Here is a 9073-nt window from a genome sequence, read left to right on the forward strand (position 1 = left end):
TGTACCCTGAGAGTTCCCAGAGGTCCTCCCCGGACAATTAGTGGAAAGAGAGCTTAGACTCACCCGTGGGCTCAGTTGGGGAGAGCTCTCCTTTGTCTCCCCTGGGTGCTCAGTTCTCTGCCGGCAGGCTGAGTCCTGTTGACAGTGTGCCTGATCTTCCTATGGCTCTGGGCCGAGATCGCATGACTCCTTTTAATTCTAACCAAAATGATTTTTGTTTGTTCTTTTTTTTTAAGTTTATGAATTTGCCAAATAGTGCTGTAAATCTCCTTAACTTTCTAATTTTTCATTTCATTCTGACAAGTCTGGCAGAGTCATAAAAACGATCTTTTAGTGAAGTGATTCCAAGTTGACTTCAGCTAAAAAAGATCCCTGAATCTACTTGATATACTTTGAATTTCTGGGCTTTGTTTAATCCCTCAAACTTAACTTATTCAAGAAGCCTTTTTGGTTTAAAATGTTTACCACAGCACAATCTGTATCTCAGCACAATACATATCTCAGAGACATATGGATGGTGGATCAATCTGACCTCTCACTGTGATTGTGAAATCATACCCATGTTTCTGCCCAGCTTGAATTTTAGTGTTGATGTAGCAGTATGGTTCCATCAAGTACTGACCATTGCAAAGCTGTATCACTAACAGAACGCTGCTGAAATGTCACTGAAGACATTTCAGCGGCTGCCCTGCTCACTGCTGGGTCACTAAATGCTTCCAGAGAAGCATTTGGGCTTGGAATGAGCAATATATGGGAGGGAACACAGGTCACTGCTGCACAGCATGTGAGTGAGCCATCTTCAGAGCTGGTCCTGGAGCCTACTTTATGCCTTCATATAATTCATATAATATAACTTGTGTGACGTAATAGATTTTTTTTCTTGTCTTGAATTACTAAATTCAGGGCTACTTGGTTATTCAACAATTAAAAACTAATATGTTCAGGTTAAAAAAAACTAAAATCAGTGCTTAAAGAGCTGTTGTTTACAAGTCTCTCAGAATTATGTGCTCAAAGACACTGTCATTTAATTCTTGCAACAAGCATAATTGAAACTTTAAGAATACCTTTGAATGTTCCTTCTCTGTTATGAGGAGGGGAAGCTGGTTGATTTTGATAAGAGGTGTATCCAGGACAGGAAAGACAATGACTTAGCACGTTTCTCACAGAGCTGGGGTATGAACACGTGCCCCAGGATCTTGCCTGTCTAGGACCCTGAGACAAGAGCTAAGGATACAAATGATAAGAGGAGGGGACTTGTCCAGTACCCAATGGAACTGTGGCATCATTGTAATTTATGACTTTACCTGTGCCTCAGGAGTTATGGCATTAGTGCCTTTCCTCAATAAATTATTTTTTCCTCTTCATTTCCTGCGACTGACATCCTATGAGCTAACAATATTCCTCAAGAAAACATTCTTGTTGCTTCAACAATCACTACATGCATACTGCGTCATAAGAGGTGGAACAAACGTCCCATGAGAAGAGTTAGAAACATCAAAACATCTGATGTTAACAAGAAGTGTCTCATTCTGGCTGACCAGATCTGTCTTCTAAGCCACAACTTAATGGGAAAGAAAGAGATGAGTTTTGATATGGAAAAATTACAGTTAAAGGGCACAGACTCTAGCCCATTATAGGCAGGAGCATCAGTGGGTACTGGAAACTTGGGGTTCTCAATTGTTAGTGATTTACAAACTAAATGGCCCTCAGTCTACATGTCTCTCTTTCTGTAGCTTTATACCTAAATGTTTGTTACCATGCTAAAAAATAATCTTAAAATCTTTCCTGAACTTCAAGAAACAGAAGCATCTAGAAAAAAAAAGAAACATTAATTTTAAAGCCTTCCCAGTTTAAGAAGGAAAACAAAGAACATAGAATTAATTCTGCATACACTATAATGTGCTTGGAATTGAAACTAGATATAAAAGCTTATGAGCTAGTTATAAATATCAGACTTTATATTCTTTTCTAAAATAATTAAGGAAACATATCCAGGGCAGAACTTGGATGCTTCATTATTTTTCTCATATGCCTTTAATTAAATATTAATTAGAAACTTCCATAAGTTCTGATACTGTTAGGCTGATACATCAACGTGAAGGTGAGCCAGAGAACAACCTATGTTGAGAAAAAAATGAAGCAAGAAGATAGCTTCTTCCGGGTCATAACAGTCAGCAACATCAGCTATATTCAAAGTCTTTTCTTGGTAGCCTTCATCCCATTGGCTATCAACCTAGAGGTTGAAGGATCTACAGGGATCACCTAAATCACAGATATTTACAGTTGACTTCATAGCAGTAGCTAAATTGGTTACAAAGTCACAATGAAAATAACTTCATATATACTTTGTAACATTATATCCTTCTTAAAATAATGATATGGGTGATACTGAGATCAAACCCCGCTGCTCTGTCTTTTGCTGTTATACATGATGCTGTAGCACTTACCTCTAATGCATTTGAATGATTTCATTCAGTGCATACTAGAGATGGGACTGATAACCTAGACTGTTCTCTCTTCTCTTGTATTTTCATCAGCTGCTGAGTGCTCATTTTCTTCTCTCAACTATGGATTTCATCAAAATTATTAATGGTATAATTTGATTTATAAAAATTATATCCTTAAACTTGTCACCACCTTGATTGTTAATGTGTAGGCTGAATATTATTTCACATGTGCTTATAGTCCCTATCTTGTAAAACTGTGCCTTTAAAGCTTTTGCCTTATTTTTTAACAGAAAGGGATGGGCCACTTTGGCCTGCACCAGTCAGTACCATAGCTGACAGGCAGTTGGACAGTAATGGAATTTGAGGTTTTAGTTGTAAGAGAAGACTGGAAAATGTTACCAACAACTGACCTCCCTCACCCCTGCTGGCATGGCTGCCTTCTTCTACACTTTTATGATGCGTGGAGAAAATGACAAAAGACAGATGCTTCTTGCTGGACTGGGAACTGTTTAATCATTCTTTCTAGTCCCAAGACATTTACTGTAGCTTTCTGGAGCCGATATTGTGGGCTGCTGCTTGGTTTTCACTGTCTTGTAAATGATGTTGCAATTTTCCATTCCATGGAACCAGCAGATCTCTGGGGAAGATTTTTAAGGTGTTATGCTGTGGATTATATCCTCAGGCCAAAAGTTTTAAAACTGGAAGTAAAGAAATTGAGGATTTGTAAATAAACCATGTGGTCTTGCAGCAAAAAAAAAAAAAAAAAAAAAAAAAAAAAAAAAAAAAAAAAAAAAAAAATCAAAATATATAACCTAGCCTGGCTCCTAGGTCCAGCACAACTTCACTTGGGTCCATAGAGACACATCCATTGGAAGGATTAACAACCATGTTAAACTTGTCTTCTTAACAGGTTCTCTGCCTCCTTCACAGAACCTCAGGAGGCTGCATAGTAGACCCGATGGTGGCAAATCTCATCTTAACCACAGACCAGTCTCCTCGGGAGCCCTCTGGCACTGTTTTCAGAAGAGAAACTAGAAAGTGTGATGACTCAGGCTTTTACATCATGTTAACACAATTTCACAGGCAACGTTATAAGACCAGTCTCTCTTATTCAACTTTGTCTCCCATTCAGGATCAAGTTCTTATGGAGAGGCAAATTGTTCCAGCAATTTAAAATGTGATTTGTCTTATTTTTCACTGAAAGCCCTAGTATTTAGTTGACTTCATGATCCATCCTGTTTTGACACATTGTGTTCTGTTGACTGTGTATGTGTGTGAGCTTGTGGATGCTTTCTCTCTTCACTTGATCAGAGTTGTAGATATTCTCCATTCACCCCAGACATTCCCTCTGCAATGCTGGATGCTTGCTTCTTCTCTCTTTCATGATGACTAAATCTCTGGAGCTTTGGAGTGGACAGATATACTAAGAATGGGATCTTGTCTGTGTCTATCTGTGTGTGGGCTCTCTGAGCCTTAATACAGGAGGAAGGGGAGGAGGAAGAAGAGGAAAAGAAAGACCGGAGAGGAGGAAGGAAACACTTGAGTGTTTTCCTGTGTGCTTGTGGAGACATGAGAACCCTTTTGAAGCTGATAGACTGGGCTGAAAAATAAGGTTTTCTGCTTCTGTAGCATTCTTTGGAGGGATATTAATAATCAGATAAAGACTGTCTTCAGCTGGCCTAATAGTAAGACTTATATTCCTATTTCATAGTGGAAAACCAGAGCAGGGAGAAATGCTTGATCAACACTGACGTCATCCGCTGAGAGAGGAAGTCCCTCCCTCCCTATCAGCCTCAACCATCAGACCCACTCCCTTTCCCAAACCTGTTGTGGTTCTTCACTACATAGGAGCCAGTGTTGTTGGTTCCTCACTTGATCTGCAAATCAACATTGAATAAGTCAGTCAGAACGTTTGGACATTCTGTTCAGAGAACTTTATAAATTCATCAATCAATCTTAGCTTGATTTGCTCGACCTTACTGGCATTCTTAATAGTTGTCTTCTGTCCCCTCACGAAATACAAGATGTGTGAGAGAAAATAACACAGCTTCAGTCACCATGATGGAGACCTACCCTGACCTCCTCAACCCATCCCCTCTTCTTGCTAAGCCTTTGGTCCATGACCTTGCCCACTGTCTGATTTTTATGCATCTTTTAACTCGGTTTCTCTGTCTTGCCCTTCATCAGCAAGGCTTCACGCATATCCTCTACTTCTGTCTTTTTCACAGTACCAGGTCTCCACGGGCTTCTCTCTTATAAGGACCTATGCCTGGTAAAAGATCGATCCTAAGCCCAGCTCTGCCCAGCTCTACAAAAGATCTAATCAGTAGAAGTGTCTTACCCTCTTCTTTTCCATGAACTAGATAAAGAGCTATCACTTGAGCTTGACCAATTAGTCAAGAGAGGTGAGGAAGGTGGGGGCTTTGGGGCCACATGAGTAAGATATGATCCAAATTAGAGCTGGCCAATCTTCTTCCTCTTGTCCGGCTTGGCCTTAGAAAGTAGCTGCCTTCTCTCGGTGAGAAGTAAAGCAGGGCATCTGACTTCTTTTAACACCCATGACCATCAAATCTGAGAGTCTCAATTTCCTCTTTTAGAAAAAGGGGAAGTTGACCTAATTTATCTGTAGCTTCCTTCCAGCCTTAGAATACCACGTGTGCCTCTAGATATAATGGGGGAGGGCCTAGGAGGTGGAGAAAGGAAAACCTAATTTATCTGACAGGGAATTTTCTCTATCTGAAGAAATGAGTACCACACGTGGCTTCACCATGAAGATAGTTTAGCCATCTGCCTTCCCTCACATGGGAGTATTCCCTCCCAGCTCATTTGGTAAGCAAAATGTTTCTACTCAAGTTAAGTGAAAATAGCAGTACATAATTAGGAACTTAAAAGATGTTCTTCTCCTTTAAGCAGTTTAGCTGTGCCTTTTTCTTTTCTTTTTTTTTTTTTTTTTTTTTTTTTTTTTTTTTTTTTTTTTTTTTTTAGCTATTCCAAACACCTCTCGAAAAAAGCTAAAGTTAACAAGACGTAGGTTTACTGTATAGGAAAAACTAAAGAAAAGCAAGATTACTTTGTCTGAGGCTATGCTGGTTTTAGTTTGCTTCAAAATGTTCAAAAGTTTTAAGTCAAAGCACCATCTAGTGGTTCTCAACTGTGTTTTGCTCCCAATATCCCTCAATTGGAGAGCATATTAATTTTTGTGTGTAATTATTTTGTTATGATCAGACTACCCTACTTATTCCCAAAAGTAAGAGCAGAGCCACCTATGCATTTATCAAAGCAAATTTGGACTATTTGAGCATATTAAAGTCATATCAGAAAAGCCAGGCCCAAGGCTTTGTTGAATAGACCAGACTGAGGGAAGGTTAAAACACCCTCATGTGGACCACAGAAAAAGGAGAACATTTAAGACTGTGATGGCAGCAGCCTCACCAACCTGTCATCTGACCACCCTGGGTGTGAGTCAAGGGACCAACAAGTACACAATTTCTGACTGTGCCAAGGACGTCAGCTTGGCTTGCTCCTCGGTGCTGATGTGGTCCACTCTAATTACCACCAGTTCATCTATTTATCTGTCTAGACCACAGGCCTCTACTGCCTCCCGGCTCTGCACCTGCACGAGGCTTATAAGCTTGATTCAGGAAGCTGAACTCTGTCCCTACTACTTAATCTTGCAGCAGCCACAGCAGCATCTCCAACAGGCTTTCAATAGTTAGTTATTGGACCCTTCCTCTCCCCCAAAGAATCTTCTGACATCCCTATTTATGTTTGTGCTTGTCAACTTGACTTCCTTGCAGCGTCTTAAAGTCTGCTGGAGATTTTGATTCCTTTTAAACACATTTCTGTAACCTACATAGGTAGATAATAGATGATGAGTAGTTGGATGATAAAAACAGATACATACATATAGATACATAAATATGTAGATAATAGACATATCTTCTGTATGATATGCAAAGTATGATTTGGGAGTCAATATTCGTAGTTAAGATTGGAACAAAATAAGCTGGATTGCCTCAGCCAGTTATGAAGGGAATTGGTACTTCCTGGCAAATCGCTACCATGGAATGGTGTACTTTATAAATTTATTGTTATTCAGTAAAATCTGGTATCGTGGAAAGACATGAACATGTTCATGTAGATTCTGGCATGGAGGCATTACAATATATAAATTTTTATGCACAAGTGTGAAGACATATAGACATATGTGTGGATCTATGCATGTGTGTTCAAAAGAGAAAGCTGTATTTTACACCTGTGTACAGATAGGAAGGTGGGGGTTTGGACAAGGCAGCTGTATAGCTGTTACTCTTTCGGTCTAACACCATGTAGAAAACTATGTCAGTGGGAGATGAGTAGAGAAGTAACATATGTCATTGTGACAAGTGATGGCGTCTAGCTGGTTTCAATTCCTTTGTCCCTCCTACTCACATCCTTCCTGGGAGCCTGTGGCGCCGTTTATTATCCTCAATCCTGCAACACATACATGTCTCAAAATGTCTAGGGGTCATTTAACTACTGGATTATCTTTTCACATCCGGATATTTCAGTGGTTTCACACTGAAAGCCTTCCTTAAACCTATGTAAGTAACAATTCTCCCAAAAGTGTCCTGGAGATCCCCCTCTAATCAGTCATTCCTATCTCCTGAAGTTTTTTCATTGCCTTTAAGAGAATATCAGTAATAATTGATATCATGTACATGAGTAGAACACAATCAAGTTTTATGATAGTAAAGTTTTCAATTGACCAGCTAAGCATTGGTTTCAACTAGAATTAAACTCAGCCAAGTGCAAAGTAAAATCCAAAATAGCAGTGTTGTGAAAATAATAGTTTGTTATCTATCACAATAAGACAACAACTAGATAATTTAGGGCTGGTGGAGCAACTCTTTGGTCATCAGGACAAAGTCTGTTCTTGTTTCTTTTTCCACATCAGTTAGTAGCTGCCATCTTTACTGTCTTCCATGGCTCAGGTTAGCTCTGGGACCTCCAGGCACTACATAAGTATTGCTGTTCCACAGATAAGTTAGAAAGCAAAAGAAAACCCTTTTCTTTAAAGGGTTGTCCTAAAAATCTCACACCTCTCATCTGCAGAGCAAATGATCAGGGTCAGATGCAAGGTAAACTTAAATAGGGTGGTCTCTATGTCTATCCTTACAAATTCAGGGCTAAGTTATTGAGAAATGTATAAGTTACTTAATACCACAAATGTGCTACACTCTAAGCAATCAAGGAAGTGCATTGCAATGACTGTTCATTTGTCTACAATCAGCACCGGCTCATGACTGATCATCTTTGGTCGCGCTTGCTTAAGTGTCTAAGAGAAAGCTGACTCCTGAATCCTTCAGCTGTCCTCAACAGAGAGATGAAGGTCTAGACTGTCATGGATCATCTATGTTCTATAATGATCTCCAGCATATATAATGATCTTGGCCTTCCATATTCCTCTAGGAGGAAAAGTAGAAGTACTCAGGACCTCTTGAGAAACAAGTATAAAATTGTCACACTGCTATTTACGTAGCTTCTTATTGGCCAAAGAAAACTGTTTGAAGCAGATACACAGGGTCCATATGGAAAGAACTTTGAGGCTTACATTTTAAAAGGTGACTAGAGAGGTGGGATAAAGAGAATTGTCTTTCACAAGTAGAACTGGGAAGAGAGACAATAAACCAACAGCTTGAAATCTCTGCCTTAGTTTTTTCAAGTCTGATACAGAATTATACTACTAGATTTCTTCCCCTTTTATGTTCAGACGTAAACATCAGACAATTCAAAAAAAGAGAAGGCAAAAAGAAATCATACCTTATTTGTGTTTGAGTGGCAATTACTAATTTATCTACTTCTTCTAGTGCTTTTTTTGCTTCTGAAGTGGGCAAGAATCTTGGTATTAGTACTGCTCATGCTTTTATTACGAGCAGAGATTTTCTAAGTGTGCACCAACCCTCATTCTTTTTCTATTAGTCAACCAGCCCACATTATTCAGGCTTCCTACCAGTTAGTGTGGTCATACAACTAAGTATTTAGTCAGTTGAATCTAAGCAGATATGTTTACTACTCCAGACCTGGTCCATATAGATCCCATATACAATCCTCTACTCTCCCTAGTTACCCACTAAATAGAAACTGTTCTGAGATCAAAGCCATAAAATAAAAGAGAAGCTTAGAGAAACACATTTTTATTAACTTCCCTGACACCATACACTACAAAATAGTATGACATGGACTGAATTTTAATTACCATCTGAGGCTACCATCCAGGTGCCCTCTAGTATCAGGCACTAATTTTCATCCTGGATGTTTATCAAAAATAAAATAACCCAGTAACTTGCCACTTTACCTAAGACATAATCTGTTTAAGAACATACGCTTATAGGAATACTGTGTGTATCCAGTGAAGACGAGGTCTTGGTTTACAGTTCAGCAGTGTCTTATCCTTATTCTCACTGATTCATCCCACCCTCTATAAGGCAGAATTCAGACAGCACAGGGAATTTAGACACTAGGGATTTACACAGTAAGGGGAGTCTCAGTGATATCCCTATGACATGGACAGTGCCTTCTCTGGCATCAACTTTTAACTTCTCCTAAAGTGCAGATATTGCTAAAGAAGAATGGATCCTAACCAA

The sequence above is a fragment of the Micromys minutus genome (assembly GCF_963924665.1).
Source record: "Micromys minutus genome assembly, chromosome: 7".
In the NCBI taxonomy this organism is placed as follows: Eukaryota; Metazoa; Chordata; class Mammalia; order Rodentia; family Muridae; genus Micromys; species Micromys minutus.